This window comes from Coloeus monedula (assembly GCF_965178545.1).
Source record: "Coloeus monedula genome assembly, chromosome: 11".
NCBI lineage: Eukaryota > Metazoa > Chordata > Aves > Passeriformes > Corvidae > Coloeus > Coloeus monedula.
The window spans coordinates 7,074,558-7,094,570 of record NC_138791.1 but is presented as its reverse complement, the minus strand read 5'-3'; positions in this window follow the sequence as shown (position 1 = coordinate 7,094,570).

Sequence of the window (20,013 nt, the reverse complement as noted above, 5' to 3'; positions counted from 1 at the left end):
TCCTCTTGATATAGCAAATATAGGATTACAAGCTCCTCCACTGAGAGAGCAGCATGAGGAGCAGGAGGGATTGGTCCAGGTATTTTTGTTGTTGTTGCATTTTAAAATCTACCCTCCCTCCTTTTGCTTTTATTCTTCTCCCTCTGCTTTTTTCTCACCTTCTTCTCCACTAAATGCACAGACTTAAAATAGCAACTGAACTTTAATGTAAATAAGTATGGCAAGACCATGATCTGAGCATGGGCTGAGTCATCCTTGCATCCTACAATATAGCTCCGGTGTCCGCTCCAGAATTCTGGTTTCTTCCCTCTGTAGTTAGAACTAACACCTCAAAATATTCACTCTGCCTTTGTACACTGTTCTTAACATTTTCTGTCTTAAAGCTTGAGATGTAGTACCTATGTTTCTTTCCCCATTAACATGGCTAAGAGCACTGAACAATTTGCTTTAAATATCAAAACCTCTATTCAATACCTGGATGACAAAAGCTTCCTGCTTTCTCAGAAGAAACAAGAAGTTTAAAGATAGAAAGACTAACAGGGGAACTGTGCAGAACAGTGGCACAGCACCCTGCAACTTTCACCACCCACCAGCCATCCCCACCGGGAACAGTAAATAGATCATATTTCTCTCTGTACTATTACATTCATAAAAGGCAATAAAGAAAAATTTCTTAAAAGGAACACCTATTTTGTGTATTACTCAATTGTTTTGAAAGTCCTGTTATCTGTGCTGTTACTGTGGATTTTCTAAACAGTGTTTTAAACATGCTTCCATGTCACCAGGTGTTCATTATATCATCAATTATGTGCTCCTTTGAGCATATTACATAAATAATGGCATCTTCCCAAAGCCAGGAATGAAACAAGTGGTTGATTGTCTCAATACTTGTGCTGTTTACTTCTTTTTACATGCTAAACACTGTCAGGCAGTAAATTCATAAGCTCATTTTGTGAGATTCAAACAGTTCTTACATTAACAAAGATCCTTATCTGCTTCAAGCCAACGCAGTGCACTGATAACAGGTAACGCCTTCATTTTTCAAAGCATTAGTGAAAGCCCTAATAACTTTTTGAAAGCACACACAATATGTCTGTGTTCGAGAGGCCAGCAAAATTTAACGTGTATTCAGCCCACCAATAATGATAAAGTCACTCAACAAACCCTGACTTTGTTTACATTTATCATGCATTCAATACTATATCAGACCTACAGTTTATGCATCTGGTGTGTGCAAAACTGGGCACTCCCATTTGTCTAATACAAAAATTGTATTTGTACTATTGCTAGTCTAAGAAACTAAATTCACTTGGAAAAAAAATTTTTGCTTGAAAGAACAAGGTCCTTTTGTGTTAACAAATACTTATAACACAAAAGTCTGTACTACATCACAGAGTGCTTTCAGCACCTTTCATTAATGCACCGTGGGTATGTCCATGAAGGAAATCAGCTCGTCATGACCATTCAGTGAATGGACAGCAAGCCTGAACCATAACACACACAAACCACTACAGGTGACACCACCATCTATCTGCAGCTGTGTCCTGGCCTGACCACTACTGACTATTCTTGGTATGCAGATCACTGCAGTCCTGACACCAGATTCAAAATTCATGTTAGCATTTGTCTCATGTTGTTCCCATTAGGATGCAGAAACTTTCCCTAAGTGGGTTTGCATAAGGAAGGACCGAGGAAAATACAGAGAAAAAAAGTGGTAGGTTCTGCTGAAGGTTTCAGTTCTTTTTACTGGGGATAGAGAAATGTGTTTCATTATTTGCTACAACCTTGTGATGTCCTGGAGAAAAGGCAGAAGAAAGCCAAGCTTTAGAGAAGCATAGTGATGAATTTATCTTTTGGAAGTAATGTGGCATTTCTATCATGTCCTTATGCTGTTATAGACAACTGCTGAATCTGGAATAATTTCTGGTCCCACTAGAAAAGTGTATGCACAGATAACTGACCAGAGAAGGAAAGCATTTATGCACATAGCAAATGTACATTCTGAAACCAAAGTGCATCTCAGCAGAAAGCACAGGTAAGTTTCTCACATGCCACTGGTCTCTGAAGTAAAGCTCCCCATACAAGTGTATTAAGTTGCATCTCCCTGCTCCTGGCCTCCCATTTTTAAGGGATAAAAATGGCAACTAATTTTCTGCTGTGCCCTTGATGATCAAGCACAATGGTGCATTTCAGTATCTTACAGAAAGTGAAAGAAGCTGTTTTCCCCATGAAAGCAGAAATAAAACTTGGATATGTGAATCAAATGTTGTAATAGAAAGTCACAGACAGGGCAGAGGAACTTGACGAATCCCCAAAGGTTTTTTGGAGGACCACATTGAAGAAAATAACCAAAGGATTGGAGAAAAACCAAAAAACACTCAAACCAACCCACAAATAAACAAACAAAAATTCCAGGCCAAGGGCAAAGGGTAATATGAGATTTGACACAAAGGCCAAAGCAGAGACTACAGTCTAGGGGAAAGTCCCATATATAAATACACATGATAACTACCTGATGAATTCATCCCATTGTTCCTTTCTTCTACCTCCAGATATATTTACACTTAAGAAAGGGCACAGACACAAGGCCACATTTGCACCAGAGTGTACTTTGAGGTCTCTGATTAGACACGTACCAAACCCTAATAAAAGTCAATTGAGAGGCATACAGAGAAGAGAACATATAGTGCAGGGGAGAAGGGTAGGAGGAAATTATATAATTAACACAAATGTTTATTGCATTTCTTTTTTCAGGGGCTTATCTACAATGAGTTCTAAACTGAAGTAATAAATGCAGAAGGCTGAAGTGCTAAAAGCCTTGCTGAAGATGTAAGCCACCTCCACTGGAAATTAATATTTTAAAAAGAATACAAGAAAGAAAATATGTCAGTTTATCTATATTCCACATATATTAGAAGATTCAGATACTGCAAAAACAGAAGTCTTAACCACTCTGCATGATGTGGTGTTAATACCTACTTTGTACTGTACTCCTCTGCAATTCTAAATGCTAAGATTATAATCCTCAGATGTTTTCTACACAGTGATTTTTTTTTTATTTAACAGACCAAATTGTCCATTCCTCCCCTTGTTTGAAACACTTCATTTAAAAAATTTTCCCTTAAATAAAGGCTGTGGGAAGATAAAGAGGGAAGAGAAAGGTTGTAGAGCCACTTTACACAATAAACAATTTAATAAAATGTCCCATGGTGAAAATCCTTCCAACCTTTAACAACTGCATGCAACTTTTTCTTACTTCTGTGCAATGTTTCACATACACTTACACACGGAAAATGGAAACAGGAGAAGTAGAGGCATAACAAAAGCTATCTCAGCTTTGCCAAGCTTGAGATTGTCAGATGAAAGGCAAAATCTGAAGGTTCTGAATTTATTATTTGGAAACAACCCAACAGTGGAAGCACTCGTCAAGTAGTGTTTGCCTGCTGTGAGAACACAGGCTCGCTTGTTTTAAGCGATCTGTACATCTGAGGAAGAGCAGGAGACTGCACATGAGGCCTGTCTGGGAGAGGCTAAACATGTGTACACTTATTCCTATAATTCTATGGAGGTCTCGTGTGTATAAATCTAAGTGTTCCACTGGTGTGGGAATGCCAAGTTATCGACTGATTCCAACCCGCTTCCAATAAAGATTGAGGTCAAGTAGCATTACTCATTGTCTTAAATGAACTCAGCGCCACATAATGGGCATGAGCTAGTGTTTTGGAGAAAGAGAAATGCTACAGAAATTCTGAACCACATCAGTATTTATATGCAATATTATCATCTCTGTTTTATATACTGTTCAGGTCAAATCAAGCACTAGTATTTCATCCATGAGAGCATTAAGGGCATACACAGCCAGTGGTTACATATAATCAATCATTTACACGACTAGAAATACAAATCTCTAAAGATTTTTAAAAATACTAATATACAATCCTAATTAGTATGTTGGGAGTACAGCATTTTAGGTTACTGTCACGTTATCTTTAGCACACTTCAACACCCAATAAACCTCACAGTTTGCCATAACCCCCCAAGGAACGCGTGGTTAATTTAGCTTCCACAAAGCCCAAGATCAGCTGGCTTTTGAATCTCCACAAGGAGCTAAAATGCAAAAGAGCAGAGCATTATCACATCCCAGCCTATGAGAGCTCACACTGCATGGCAAGCTAGAATGCTTTAAGCTAATTATGTTTATAGCTACCCAAATCCAATTTCAGCAGTCCACTGTAGCTCTAGTCTGTTACTGCCATTTTACATAAGCTTCATTTATTTTGAATTTTCAACTATTAACACAAAGTCTGCCTTTGGTTTCTTTCAAGTGTTTCATGCTGGGAAATGAACTCTTCTCTAAGCAAATAAACCATTTTTTTACTCCCAAAGCTGGTGCTAGGTTGTAAATGCTAATGCTTTCAATACATTCAAAATACCTGCAAACCGAAGATAGGACTTAAAAATGAGAAACTGTAATTAAGAGCTCTGATATAATGGACAGAATGCCATAGAAACTAACCTATTTAGCATTCTTTCTCTGACAATAAAAAAATAAAAAAAAAAAAAAGGAAGACTAGAGGTCACAACGTATTTCAGCATGAATCTATTACTGTCTACACTCTTGAATGAGCCCCCCAGTCACATCTGTAATGTGAGGGGACCCTTGTTACAACCCTAAGTGCAGACTTCAAGGGCCAGAAAAGGCATTGCCTTTACTTCAGATCTTGGCAGGGTTGGCGACACAAACACTAAGTGCCAAAAATTATGTATTTTAGGGGGGAGGGAGGAGCAATGGCGCTGAGCAACCACTGTCAAAGGAGCACCTTTTGCAGCAAGAGATGAAGTGACATCTGTGGACTCCCTGTCATCAGGAAGGTCAAGTTTCCAACCACTCAGCTGAAAGGAACCTGCAAACTTTAGACTAGCGTTCAATTCTTTTCAAAATAACATCCTTATTGCCAAGTGGAAAATATAGCATGACTTTTGATCCAAGAAACAGTGCCATGTCAAGTGATAACATAAAGCCATAAGGTACTTCAGAGGCCCATAACTCTGTCACTCTCCAATTAATTCCTGCATCACAAGTATGAATTTAGTGGTGGGAATGTGACTTTTATGAAGTCTTGACTAAACTGCCAGTTTCTTGATCTGATATTCACCACAGTGCTGCTTCTTGATGTTACAGAAAATGAATTTTGTATAATTCCATGGCAGCAGTTGCTAACCTGTGATCCACCTCTGCTCTATCACTTTGTTGAGCCTTTTTCATTTATTGTGAACATTGACTGATCCTGAAAATCAAAGTTATCTCAAAAGGAAAGTTACCTCAGATTAGAAATTATGTATGTATTAAAAAGTAACACACTGTGGTACTGAATTCCATTAAATTGTTGCATAAGGAAAAATACTACACATCAACAGAATAAAGTGTCCTGTGAGGTTATTAGATTTACATATCTGATCACAATTGCAGAGAAAAGCCACCAGGAACTACCAAAAGGCAAACAGGTGTCAAAAAATTCTAAAATAATACGAGGAAGTACTAAATAATTCCTTAACTTTTCAGAGTTTGAAATTGATTTAACTTCAAGAAGAGTTTAAGTCATTATTTGTCTTAAGGTCACAATAGCAACCTGATAAAACCTATTCAAGAGTTGCTGATTTATGCAAATCAAGTTTCACTTCTTAAGTGGTTACTGTCACCTCGGGTAAGAACCAAATTTAAGATTGCATTTTTTTTCCACCAGTGCAAGTGCCTGCTTGTTCTGGTGAGCTTTAATTGAAACCTGGCTGCTGCAGACAGATGAAACAATCTATTACTAGGGCACTTCTGTAATACTCTAAAGTGGAAATGTGGACTTGGGCACAATGAATGATTCCAATATCACACAAAATACCCTACCACCAGAAAAAACACCAAAACTACAAGACAGTCTCTTATTCTGGCGTTTCAAATTCTGTCTTGTGTATAATGCTCAAACTCTACTTCTACTTTAATAATAGAACTTGACATTACATATCATGGAAAGTTCAGTTTCACCTGCAGAAGAATAGCAAATTTATAGGATGCTGGGTTTTTAAAATATATTAAAGCATGATTATGCTTAAAAGATGCAAAGTAAAAGCAAAATTGATACCTATAAATATACTAATAAGTGTTAGGTAAAATATTTGCCAGAGCATGCATTTCTATTTTACAGGCTGTTAATCCATCATAGTGTCACTAACATTGCAACAGACACACTCAGACTGCTGTGCTTATTACTTTTTAATGCATCACTCCATTTCAAACATTAATACTAACAGGTTCAGGCCATAATATAGTCATCCTTCCTATCCATAAAAAGAACAGGAAAAAATCACCACCCAAATGCCAGTTTATACTACAATTTTACTTGTAAGCACACAATGCTAGATGAATTTTATTTAAAAAATACAGAAAAAAGAAGAAAAGTTCTGAGTCAAACTTATTACCACATGTTTTCCTACTCCAAGATTTTGTGTGTTTGAGGGCTGGGGTTTTTTGGGAGGTTGGTTTGGTTCAGGGTTGTTTTATGCCATGAAAACACTTTTTCTTAATCTTCAGTTGGGACCAGTAAACTAGATTTAGATAATAGATTCAATACAACGTTTGAGCAAAGGCCAGTGACACCACCCCTTAATCCAAAGGGGTTTTTGTTGTACTTGTCCATTTACCAATGACCTCAAGAAGAATAAAAGTTTGTGCAGTTCTCAGCTTCTATCTCTCAGCCATTACTAGAAATAATTGTCTCCATTTCAATAGCGGAAGAGTACTTAACTTTTCTCAAACTGGTATTTTTCAGAATTAGCTGAGGACTGCTGAGGAAAAAACAAGGAACAGGACATCTTGTCAATGCTTACAAAAAAGATAGACAAGAAGAACATAGGAAAGACATTGGACCCCAAGAGTTTCCCCTGAGCATTATACAACCTGATATATAATTTGGTACTTGTAAACTAAGGCTCCTTATTTTTCCTCCAATACATTTATTTCCCCACCATTTTGTTTTCCACTGCTGTGTGTTTCTATTTTCAGTTCTCACCTTTATCTATTGCAAGCCCCACTTTTCCAAACCACAGAAAGGTACCACCCATTTTCTCACGAAAAACACAAATTTCCTAAACAGCTTTCCAGCTACTTGGACCCTGAAATTCCATGCCTTCATCCTGAATAAATAAATTTCATCCTAAACCAATGTAGTGAAGGCTGTTTCATCCTAGATACCCATTCTGATTCCTACATGTTGCTGGAGAAGAGAAAGTCCCCTAAATCACAGCCTATGCTCAGTTCTCTCTCAAATTACCATAAACCTGAACTGCAAAAGCTGCTCGCTCTCCAGAGCAGGAACTCCATGAAAGGCCTTCCTGAAGGGATGCCCCATGCTCCTGTCACACTTGCCTCGTAATCAAGTGGCACAGCCACGAGCCCTGAGGGCACCACTGCCATCCATGACCCCCTGAGCCCCCTGACCCACTCACCAGTGCACTGCTGATCCCCTGGGGTGTTACTTCCCACCAGGGAATCTGCACCTGAGGTGTCTCTACTCACACTGCTTAAAATCCTCCTCCGAAGCAGCTGCTCTAGGAAGCTTCTTACTTTGCTTCAAGCTTCAAAATCTAAAGTCAGGCCTTTTATAGTTATCAAGGGAAAGCAATACTATGATGTTTTTGTTACCAAGGAAAACTGCAACAGTTCAGTGGCACTTCTTTCTAACAGTTTTGTCCTAGTAGTCAATAGTCTGGTAGGTTTGCTGAACCAAACTAATTACTCCCAGGCAAAGCAAGACAGTCATAACACACAGCTGAGAAACTGCAGAGCTCTGAAGAAATAAGCTCTCCCAAATCGAGTAAATAAAAAGCTTCAGTTTCCCAAGACAACATTTCGTTATTCTGGATACAGTCAGTACATGCCCAGTCTTTAACCTACTGATGCACAGAGTCAACTACAGCCCTTTAGCCAAGCTGAGCTCTTTCACTGCACCCCAGGTACCACCTGATCCCACAGGCTGCTGGCAGCGAGAGCCAGATCTGACAACAGCCGACACTTCAAGGAGCACTTTTTAGAGCAGCAGTTACATATTTCTTGAAGCAGTTAGACCAGGGAACTGCAGTAGTTGAAGACAACACATGTCATCTTTCTGGGCATCTTGCCTTAGCTGTACTACCCAGAGAGCTGGTGTTATGCATTTTGAAGGATTGTAGATGAAGGGACTAGGGATTTATTTTCAAAAATCGAGTGCCCTAATTACCCTTATTTACCACAACCAGCACAGTATGCACCCCCCCAGCATCCTGCTACCCCCATCCTGAGACTGAAATACAGTAGAGCACACGCTGTTCAAGAATACAAATTGCCAACGGGGAAAAGTAATAATCTCAAGGTTTGCATCATTTCACAGTCGAGTTGTTTGAAAACAGGCTAGCCATTACATAGAGCAGCTGCGTTATCTGGCTTTTCCTTTCACTCATTTATAGACTTGAGCTGGTTTTCTAAGTCTGTTGAAACTATTTTCCTCATTAACAGTTTTTGTTCAGTATGCAGGGAACTCAGCTACAGCAGAAACACACAAAGGCTTCCGTTCTGTATGCATCGATATTTTAGGGACATTGTTAGATTGGAAGCCTGTCAGGGCCCTCCAGATATGTTACAGTATTGGCTGGAATCCACCAGGACATGACAGAAAGATCTGTCTTCACAAACTTGGGCAACCTTTTTCTCACAGAGCTGACTGACATGACTGCATCTTGGTGTTATCCATCAATGTAAGGACCAAAGACTCTCTCCTCCATTTACAAAACAGAGTAATCCAACAGAAATAAAAGATAAGATTTTCACACATTCCATTTTTATTGCCCTGAAACAAGGGACATTCTCTATTATTCCAAGTAGAAAAGCTTCATTAAAAAAACCCCACTGCAATCTGAGGCATAAGAGTGGCCAGTTCTTCTTTTCATTTGACTGGGGCTTTTTTTGACATGCCAGAATGCAAAATTTAGGCAGAAATCTACAGTTAAGTATAAGATGGGATACTGTCAAAAAACATAATATCAGGTTAACAGGGATATCTTTTAGTTCTTTAATATGAATGAAATCATTCTTAATGATCCTTCACCAACAGAAGACCTGTTCCTATTTTTCACACTGGAATGCTCTTCTATTATTATATTGAAATATTTGTTATCTCTGTACCAATACTAACATACACACGTGCAGGGAGATAAATATTTAAAATAAACCCTATAAATTTAGGATTTATGAAGAGGCTTCCTATGTGTTAGACATTTTTCCAATACTACCACAAGCAATCGTGCCTTTAGACCTCAATTTCCGCTCTTCTCCATCTTAAACCTCCTTTCTCTTTCCTTTTATTTATTTTCCTTTTAAATTCCACCCTCGTTAACCTTCGGAGTTGCACATGCTTAATAAATAGAAAAATAACAATACAGTTATCACATCAAATAGCCTTTTATATTTCAGTAGTACATAGTAAGATGTTTGTATATTCAGGATTGTTCTCTTCAATCCAAGTTAGACTAAGTTATAACAAAATGGTCTAAAGTTGAAGGTTTAGAGCCTCCTTCCTGACGGTCACTGTTACATTGTTTTAAAAAACAGCATTCTATGTAGGAGAAAAATATTCTGCAAAATCCATTATTACTCCATAAAAGTCTCATACAGAGGTATTTACATAATGAACTGCAATTACTCACATTATATTTATCTAGTGAAGAATGAACCCATTGTGTGCAGTGGAATGTGTCTGTTCTGCACTAACACACGCACAGAGGAAGTTACCTGGTGAAATAACACATCAATCACGGGTTAACACTGAGCCTGCACCCGTGTAATGCCATTTCCAGCTCATTAAAGGAAACCAGCTGCAGAATCTGCCATTGTGCCAGACTGTCAAGGCTCAGCAAGAGGTTAGGAAGAGATGTGCAATGAGCTTGAGAGTTTTTTGTTGAGGGCAGGGAAAGTGCTGTGACAATGATCATCATAAGCTTTACAGATTAAGCACACACTTAAATCCACCTTCACTGGAGCAGAGCCCTCAGCTCCTGGCTAATAGATATTGTGTTATTTATATAACACCACAGTCAGAGTTGGAGTAGCAATCTACCAGCACAGGTACTGAAGTCCTGGAGCCACAAAATGAGTCAGGCTAGAAAGGACCACAGTGGTCCAACCTCCCTGCTCAAGCAGGGTTATCCTAGAGCACAAAGTCCTGAAGTTGAATCCTGCCAGGAGAAATCCTTTTCTTCGCTGACACCACAAATCTGCATATGTATTTTAAAATTTAATGAGAACTTGACAGACAAAAAGTCTGCTCTACTTACTGAGTTCAGAGTTCACAGGCTAAGTAAGGCTGGGTGAGCCTTCTGTTGGTAAGCATGCAGCATTCAAAAATGCCTGCAAAATCAGCCAGCAAACTGGACTCTGGTTTCTGGACTAGAAGGAATTGGATTGATTTTTCCACACATCTGAACATTGTCATATTGGGATATGCATATTTTTACTATATCTTGGACAGCTAATAGCACATTCATACATAAAGTATCATTCATTAGGGAGTACTTGCAGATCAGATATAGTTTCCTCTGTACCACACTTTTGAGCTTTGCTCCTCAAAATTAAATATTGGGAAACTACATAACCCCTTCATTTGACCCATCAGAATGAAACTGTTCTTAAGTGCTCCAATACAACAGTAATCAACCCCTGTTAGACTGAAAAGCAAAACCCTGGTAGGTTCAGACCTTTTGTAACATTTCTTAATTCTACTTAATTCTACTACTAATTTCAGTATTAGCAAGGCCCGTCATTTAGGACTGTTTTCCTTTATGATGGTGTTTTAAAATGACATGATCTTTGCATGGTAGTTATGTGAGTGCAGCAGCTCTGCACAACATACAAAGACTCCTGCTGTGCTAAAGCAAGAGTCTCTCTCTTTACATTGCCTTTAACAACAATATTCAACTGCTGCTACACCATTTCAGAGTCCTCTTCAGAGGAATGTGGGATGGACAAGAGGATAAGAGGCAGGTAAACAAGTTAAGCACCTGTTCTAGAGTCCAAAGCAAAGCGGAGATCAAGCAGCTGCAACCAGGGACTTTTAAACTCAGAAACTTATGCTCTTGGTTCTATGCACGCATGCATCATCCAAAACTAAAATAGAAAAACATTACTGCAGCAACGATCTCAAAAAATTAAAATACATCAGAATCACCTTCTCAAATCCCCTGCAAACACAAGGTAAACAGCTTCAATTTATCAGTCTTCCTTTCCTTTGCTGCTCCTTTTTCAGGGATTAAGAGATCTTTAGAATTTAACTTACAGATAAGCACTTGTCTACTAACATAAAAGTTCATTTTTGTTCTTAACATCTTCAGTTAAAAAAAAAAAATCCATTTTTCTCAAAAAATAGCCAACAAAGTAAATTACAATTTTACAGAAAAGACAAATTAAGCTCAAGATGCATTTTTGGTCAGTGATATTTTTCACTTTCATAAGTATACAAAGAATAATACAAGCAGCTTCAACATCCCTTTTAAATAAACTCACCTTTCTACATAGGAAGGCCATCTATGTGAGAGACTATTGCATTTGATGAAGAGGTTTGTACCATGCCAGGCAGAGGCCCTGACTCAGTTTTGTACTTTAAACCGCAAGACAAGTATTTCTGAGATAATGTATACGAAGAGTCAGGAGTCCAAATATTTTTCTCACTGTAAATTGTGAAAAAACTAACATAGAGCAAGAACAATGAAGAACAATCAAAAGAAATTACATTCTACAGGAACAGAATTTTGTTGCAGCCATGGGAAATAAGAGCCAGGATGTCAAAACAATAAATGGACTGCCCCACAGGGCTGGAGCACAGTGCCTGAGGGCAGGCAAAGATATCTGCCCCAACATCCACACAGAGAGAAAGAGAGCGAGATCAGTTCTTCTCTTATGAGTAAAGAGAAATTTGGGACATTTGCAGCTCAGAGTAAAAACAAACAGTGGAAAAAAGATATAAACATAAAATTTTTTATTATTTTGATGACAGCTATTTGAATCAGATGAGCTAAAGAAATTAGTCCTATGAGAGGAACAACAGAACACACAAGACTGACCAGAGAAAAAATAACCATAAATAACAAATATTTTTAAATCCCACCAAACCCAAGAAGTAGACCTTGTTTCAGCTATCTCCATAATTATAAAGGTGAAGGAAATGATTGTGGCTGAAACAAGCAGATGCAAAACAGGCAGAGCTTTCTGTCAGACCTGAGGAGATGCTACTGTAGAAATAAATTAATGGTGCTAATAGCTCTGCTTTTTTTTTTTTTTTTTCCCCTGAAGTGGTATTAGCTCTGTTTCAGCAGTTTAAGCTCATGCCTGACATGTTCTAGTCTATCACAATTCTCCCTCTCCAACTCCCAAGCCATGTCCTTAGTGGAAGGCAATGTGAAAAGCAGGTTTTCAGTAACTTAAACTTCCAAAGTGTTCCCCTGCTTTTACACAGTCCCGTTCAAAACCACTCAATTACTGTTTATGTACAGGTTGACACAATGTAATTCCACCACTCCATTATTTCAGTTGTTTGCATCCCACTGAACTGTGCAAGGAGGGAAAACCAAACTCAAAAAGGCTTAAAACAAAAATAATCTGCTGCTAAACACATTCAAAAAGTGGGGAGTGTAAGTGCAGCCTGTCTCTTGGTGCTGTTGGCTGGCCTGCCTGCCCTCAGTCAGAAAAGTAAAGACTATTTCCAGCACAAGGGGGCTTTTTTACCACCCCTGTGATCCTGATCACCAGAGTCACGTTGTACACGAGTTCTCTGCAACAGAGAAAGACGGAAAGAAGTTGGGGCAGAAAAATGAAGCTCAGCTGCACTGTGTCACACACAAGCCCAAGAGTTTGTACCTTCCCAGACATGAAATTTTTGAGACAGTAAGACACATTTTATAAAAATGCAGGGAATGGCTTATTTTAGGTCTGCAGTTTAACTATGCATGGAACTAGTACAGAACAGTGAGAACCAGGACTAAGTTGGGTCCTTTTCTTTGCTTTAGCAACCAGAACTACACTTTATGAGTCGGACTAGAGCTAAAGTGAAATTACTACACAAAGGAGTAAGAGCCAGAAATAATTCATTATTATGGATCTAAAATAACACTCTGACAAAGCACATGAGAAGTTATTCATTACATGTATACAGAATGGCATATAAAAACTTTGCATAAACTGAAACTGCAGGCAGATATGTACTCTCAGCATCAGCAGGTGGCATTAGCAGAGCATATTTTACGTGCTTCTTAGCCGAAGCCGTAGGCTACTTTAAAAAAAACTTGGCAACTATGAGTTAATTAAATTTCAAAGTGGCAAACAGTAGTACTAGGAAGAGTTATATGCCCACAGGAGATGAATCAAATGTGTCAGTCTCTAAGGAGCAGGCTGGTAAACCTTCAAATCAAGAGAAGCCTATTACTTCCTAGTCAGAAATATGCTGTACGTTCTAGTTTCAACAGCTTCAGAATGGAATTATTCTGGAATGAGACTACAGAAGATATAGAATAACCTCTCAGTTCACATTAAATACATGAACCAGGAGTGGGAGAGCAATACACAGCTACTTGTGGTAAACATATTATTGTGCAAGCAGGAGTTCACATACCAATAAAAAGGAAATATTATTTAAAACTTGCAAGGCTTTGAAGCCACCAACTGAAAAGACCTTTACTGCTGGAAAACTTGCCATTACAAGGTAAAAATCCAAGCAAAACAGCACACAAAAAAAAAAAGCGCTATTTCATTCTTTTTAGTGGATTTCAGCTTTTATTCTGTGCCCTGTCATTATACTTGTTCTGTAACTGAGATATTAGTAGTCTCCCAGGACTTGCCTAGAAAGACAAGTTATTCTTTCCTCACACTACCTGTGATTTATTTCAAACTTTTGGGACTGAAGACTCAGAGAATGCATGCTTTGTAGATGTTTTCACACCTATTCTGTGAGTGAATGAGAAAGGAAATGCTGTGCAGTGTAGGACAATCCTGTTAAACACAGAAACAGTGCAGTGCTCGCCCATGTTCCAGCCAGCACCCATCCCTGCACAGCAGATCTAGTAATGCACCAAGAGAACAGTAGCACACAGGCCCTCAGGGAGGCACCACAGCCTGTTCCCTGACCATCCCCCCCTCCCAGCATGGGGGGGAAAAAAAAAGGCAAAAAAATTAAACCATATGAACCTTTTGGGAAAGGGCATTCAAGTCTCCAGGATACGAATTCACCCGTTAAACATCACTGCCTCCATGCCAAGTGCCCATCTGTGCTACAGGCTGGTTTGGAGGGCTGTGTCTGGCTTTTGTGCACAAAAATCTCTCTTTACTGATGGTGTATACTGGGTAGATTAAGAAATATTTACTAGACCAGTTGCCCAACAAAATCCCACCACCGGGCATTGAAGTGAAACACAGTTCCACCCTTCTCTGCAAATTCCTCGTGCAAAGAGGAACAACCTGTCAGGATTGAGGGAAAGGAGTCAACACAGAGTAACAGCAGCTCTCAAGAGCCAGTAGCAGCTGAACTTCACTTAAATGCTTCCTGCCAGGGTGAGTCTATATCGTCACCTGGCTCAGCACACTGCACAAGACATGCTCAAAGTTCTGGTTTTCACTAAACCAACTACATCATTCCTACCACATTTCCTACATGTCAGATCTCAGATTGTTTTATTAACCCCTGGATCCATCACTCCTCTTTTGGTGCAAGATTCTTCTCTGCTTTTCTTATGTGCTACTTAACTTATCAAATAATCTGCCCTTTACCCACACTTTTGGTCACTTTTTCCTGCTGTACATTGTACATTTTTCCCTTTTCTGCTGAGATGATGTGTTCAGAGAACATATTTGGAAAATAAACACTATTTTGCAAAAGCTTTGATCTATTATCATCCACATGCTCCTCCCCATTTCAGTCTGTTTCAGATCATCTTTGTTTACTACAGCTACAAAAAAACCCAGCCCACAAATCACCACCCAACACACTGAGCTCCTTACAGATTATTTAACTACCAAGCTGTTAGTTTCACATGCTATATTGGGAAAATTCCTTCTAAAATATGAAACACAAAATCCATTATATACTTTTAACAACCTGTAAAGATTATCTCATTCACTGTAAGTCTTGCAAACAGTCACAAGCATAAAATATTACTCTGCAAGACATTTAGAAATCAGCTGGTTAAAAGTACAGCTTGTAAATCAGATTCTTCCTATATAATGAGCAAGCCAAAGGGGAGGAGTACAGATTATTTGACACCAGCTTGTTGTGGTTTTAAGGATATATAGCCAGTTTGGGTTTTACTGGGTTATATACATACTTTTCCATATATAATATTCATTCTAATGGTTCACATGCCATTTTGTGGACTCTGATTTAGCTTTATTAAACTGTATAATGACAGAATTTCTATTAAAAAAAAAAAAAGCTAGGACCATAAACTGTGGCTTCACGTTATTGAAAGCTGCTGAAAAAAGGACACTCAAAAGGACCTCCATCTACCGTAACCATAACCCATTTTTATTTATGAAGACTGCCTTAACATTCCCCTGGCATTATTAGAAGTAAAGGTAGAGAAAAGCCCTGGTCTCTTACTAGAGGAGGACAGCTTTTGTACAATGCAGTAAATATTTACGGAAAACACTTTTAACAGGACTAAATGATTTTTCCTTTTCCCAGACTCCCACGTTTTCACAGAACCAAAATGCAGTTGAACCATTAGACTGTCTCCACAGTAAAGCACTCAAGCAACACAGTGCTTCAAACACTACAGAGAAACTCAGTAGAAACTGAAAACAAAACACAAGAAGAATCTCTGCTACTTTTATTAAAGAATCATTTGCAGTTAAGGAAATGTCTTCTTAAAAAAAAAGAGTTCTAGAGCTCTTTAAACCTTGATACCACAAACCTGTGTGTAGCACAGTCATTAACTCTTGATTGCTGCTCAGGAACAACCTGCTAACATCAGATAACACATCAGCCAGGCAATTTGCCTTAGATTTGTCTATGTCTTTTGCACATCACACAATACCTCTGCTCTTTTTGAATAAGGCATCAAATTTCTGGCCATGCAACTGTGCACCAGCTTTACAAGAGATCATGGGGAATTAACAGCCAGGGGTATCCCTAGAAGTGTGCTTTGATGGTAACCTGGTAAGAACACCACAGTTGCAACCAGAGCTCAGGCCATTCCTGCACGCTCAAGACAAGTTGCACTAATCCAGGCTTTATTCCCCATGGGTAAACCACTTATTCTACTCAGAACAAGAAGCCCAGGTAGCAGCACATCTGAATGGCCAACAGTAGTGGTGGGATAGAATTTAAACAAGTTAACAAGTAAACGTGTAGGGCCAATAAGATAGAAACAGATGCTGAAGAGCGGCTCACTTGAAGGCCTCATCCCCCCCACAGATGCTCAAGTGATCTGTCTGGATAAACAGATAATTATTTTGTTATTCTCTCAGCAAAAGAGCTTAAAACAAATAATTACTGTAGTACAGACATCACTGAGGGCCCAAACCTTTGAGCCCCCAACACAGAGGTGTGCAGCAGCTTCAGGGCTTTCTCTTGGCTAATCAAGCTCACTGCTTCAACCCAACCCCCATGTTTTCTTCTGGCTTTTTCTCCTGGGGAACAATGGCCAAGGTTTCTTGGCAGAGTGTTCTGGAGGGTGTCATCCAGAACATCAATCAATGTCATCATAAAGGTCAGAGTCACCACATGCCAAGGCCCAGAAATTTTCCATTTCTCTGATAAGCTTTCTTTCACATCCCAAAAAGGAGTTTCAATAAAATAAGCAAATAATGTATCTGCAAAAACCACTTCCCAAATTATTCTGTAAGTACTTCCTCAGTTATTCCTTACCACGTTCTGCGTGAATTAAGAGAAAAATGAAAAACACCCCTGCACCAGAACAACAGAAGTCTCACAGCAGTCACCTAATGACTCTTAGTCCCCAAACATAACCAAGAGCATCTATGGGAAGATCAAGTACAGAAATTATTTTGAGAAACTCTCAATAGGAGAGCAGATAATAGAGTTAAGTAAAAAGGCTTGGGAGTTACAACCACAGTTTGAAATACTCACTCCCCTACATTTACACTACGGATGCTTGGCACTTTTACCCTCATTCCAGAATTTCTCTTCAAATCTCTGCTGACCAAAATATACAGAAAGTGAACAGACTCACAACTCTTTTCTAGCGGCCAGTGACAGAATCCAGGGGAATGGTCTGAAGTTCTATCAGGGGAGTTTAGGTTGGATATTTGAGAAAGTTTCTTAACCCAGAGGTGGCTGGGCACTGAAACAGACTCCCCAGAGCAGTGGTCGCAGCACCAAGCCTGACAAAGCTCAAGCAGCATTTGAAAAATACTCTCAGGCACAGGGTGTGACTCTTGGGAATGGTTCTGTGCAGGGCCAGGAGTTGGACTCAATGATCCTTGTGGGTCCCATCCAACTCAGCATATTCTGTGATTCTGTAACAAGATATTCTGGTCCTGGACAAAGATGATAAGACATTCTATCTGAAGTTTCTAGCATATTAAGAAAACCTAGATTGAAGTGTATTTTGATTAAATTTTAAAAACAAGTTCAGATAAACATTTCTGAATATACCCTAGTTATTTTTTCTTGTAGAAAAAAGAATGCAAAAAGCCTCACAGGATGCTCATGGAAAGAGCTGACAAGGGAAGAAAATTGTCTGAGGCTCTAAGGTTCACACTTCCATCATGATGAAAATAAAGACCTACTTTTTACTCAAAGAAGGTACACATAGCCTGGACAGGTAACATGCAGGAGGACCCAGAGCTGTTGATGATGGCACCAAAGGTAAAAATGAATGTAAAATCAGAAATCACTTTAATGAGTGTTTATATCCCATCAATGCCATGAAAAAAGACCTTTTTCAGTGAACAGTAAGTATCTGGTGATCTCACAAGTAAAACATCCTGCAACTCTTACAAAGCACTCACAGAAAATATGTTAATAAAACAGATAATCTTTGTACCTGAACCTACCATGAAAAACCTAGTGCTATCTACAGGAGGTTTTTAGCTTTTTCAGACCAGATTCCAGAATGTTGTTCAAGAACCTAAAAATAGAGCTAGACATCTGTTAGAGTTTTCAAAAGCATCTAGCACTTCAGATGCCTGACTTGGTGAGAACTGACTACAATTGCTTTCCACTCCAAACCAGCAGCCACCATTTCCAACCCAATAGAGTAATAATTCGCATTCAATTCATCTTAAGTGTTACAGTAACAGGCTATAAAGTCAATACCCATTTCCAAAACAACACCCTGACATCAATGAAAGTGTTTTGTATGTTCAAAACACAACTCACAGCCCTAACCACAAACTGTACCAGCCTACGCTTGCAGGCCTGCATGTCCTGTACATCCTGTACCCACATAATGCAGGAAAACACAGTTATTCACTCTTATGTCTTTCAGACAAGTAACTGAGTCAGCATGTGAAATGTTCCCAGAGCAGGTAACAACATAACTATTACCTTACTTACAATGAGTCAAATTGGTATGTTACCAGGATCAACCTCTGAAAGTGCTAAAGATTTGATTCTTGATATTATACCCCAATTTTGATTGTAGGATGTACCAATTATGCATTAGTTTTAGCTAAATATTAACTGGATTGTAAAAAAAAAAAGTTTACCATAATCCGAGAAACAGGTCTTTCACAAATTATTTTAGTTTTCCAATCAATGTTTTTTTGTTTGGCATGGGACCACATTTTTGCTACTTGACCCCCTAAGGGTCTTCTTTTGTTTCTTACCACACCATCATATATAGAAATGTTCTCCAAATGCAAAAGCTATTCTCTAAATTCCCACTATAGACTTTTTTTATCCTACTTTTTTTTCCAAAACAGCTGCCACTGATCACTATCAGATGTAGGTAGTGGAGTAGAAGCAGCACTGCTCCAGTCAGAGAGAACAAGTTCTAGGCCAGCATTTTCACTAAAGGGAGTAAGTAAAATGAGATTGAAGTACCCAACAGCAGCTGTTTATACCTTACATCAACCTGTACAGAATTAGTGCATACAACTTTATTATTTATTACAGCCTCACAATAAAGATGACAAGAAAGCAATTGTGCCTAGATCTGACTATGCATTAAAAAAGAATTCTGCATTGCTATTTCTTTGAATTTTTTAAAAGCTTTTGCTACTATTCTCTTTCCCCCCATTTTCTATCATCTTTATGGAAGACTAAAAAGAAGGTTAGAAAAACAGTCTCAAAATAGAAAAAGCAGACCTTGAATGCTCTAGTATTACTTGGAAAATGGAGTGTTGTATTCTGCTACAGGAGATAGCACTTCAAATTTGAAAGGTCAGCTGCAAAGCTTGGCTTCAAAAGCAACTCACAATCACAACATCAGAGAACAGAAATAACTCTTCCTGGGCCAGGAACAAGTACAGAATCCTGGAGATGATTGTTTCCAGGCAAAACTGATGACAGAGCCAAATATGTCCTGATGCAACCCTGCCCATCTTTAGTGAGACAGTAGAAAGTCCCATTTCCCTGAAGACAGCAAGAACTAAGCAACAGGAAGCATTTTCCCTGCTCACTGCCCGTGGCTCTCTTGCCAGAGCTCTGAGCATTCACACCCTGTGCTGACACCCCTCCTGTGACAGCTGCCAGCTCCTGACACCACTCAGCACCAAGGGGTTCCTCTCCCAACCAATTCATGTTGTTATCCTTCCTACAACCCATCCGTCCTCAAAGCCCTCAGTTGTTTCATGCATATCCTAAATGGTAAATACAGGATCTAAAAGATCAGCCAGATGTTCAAGTTCAATCCCTTTTCCCCCCACATGTGCTCTCAGTAAAACTTAGCTCAAATTTGGTGGCAGATATGGAAATTGTAGCATTTTTCTTGAATGAAATTCAGACTTTAGGTCTGATATTTTTTTTTCCTTACCCAGTAGGA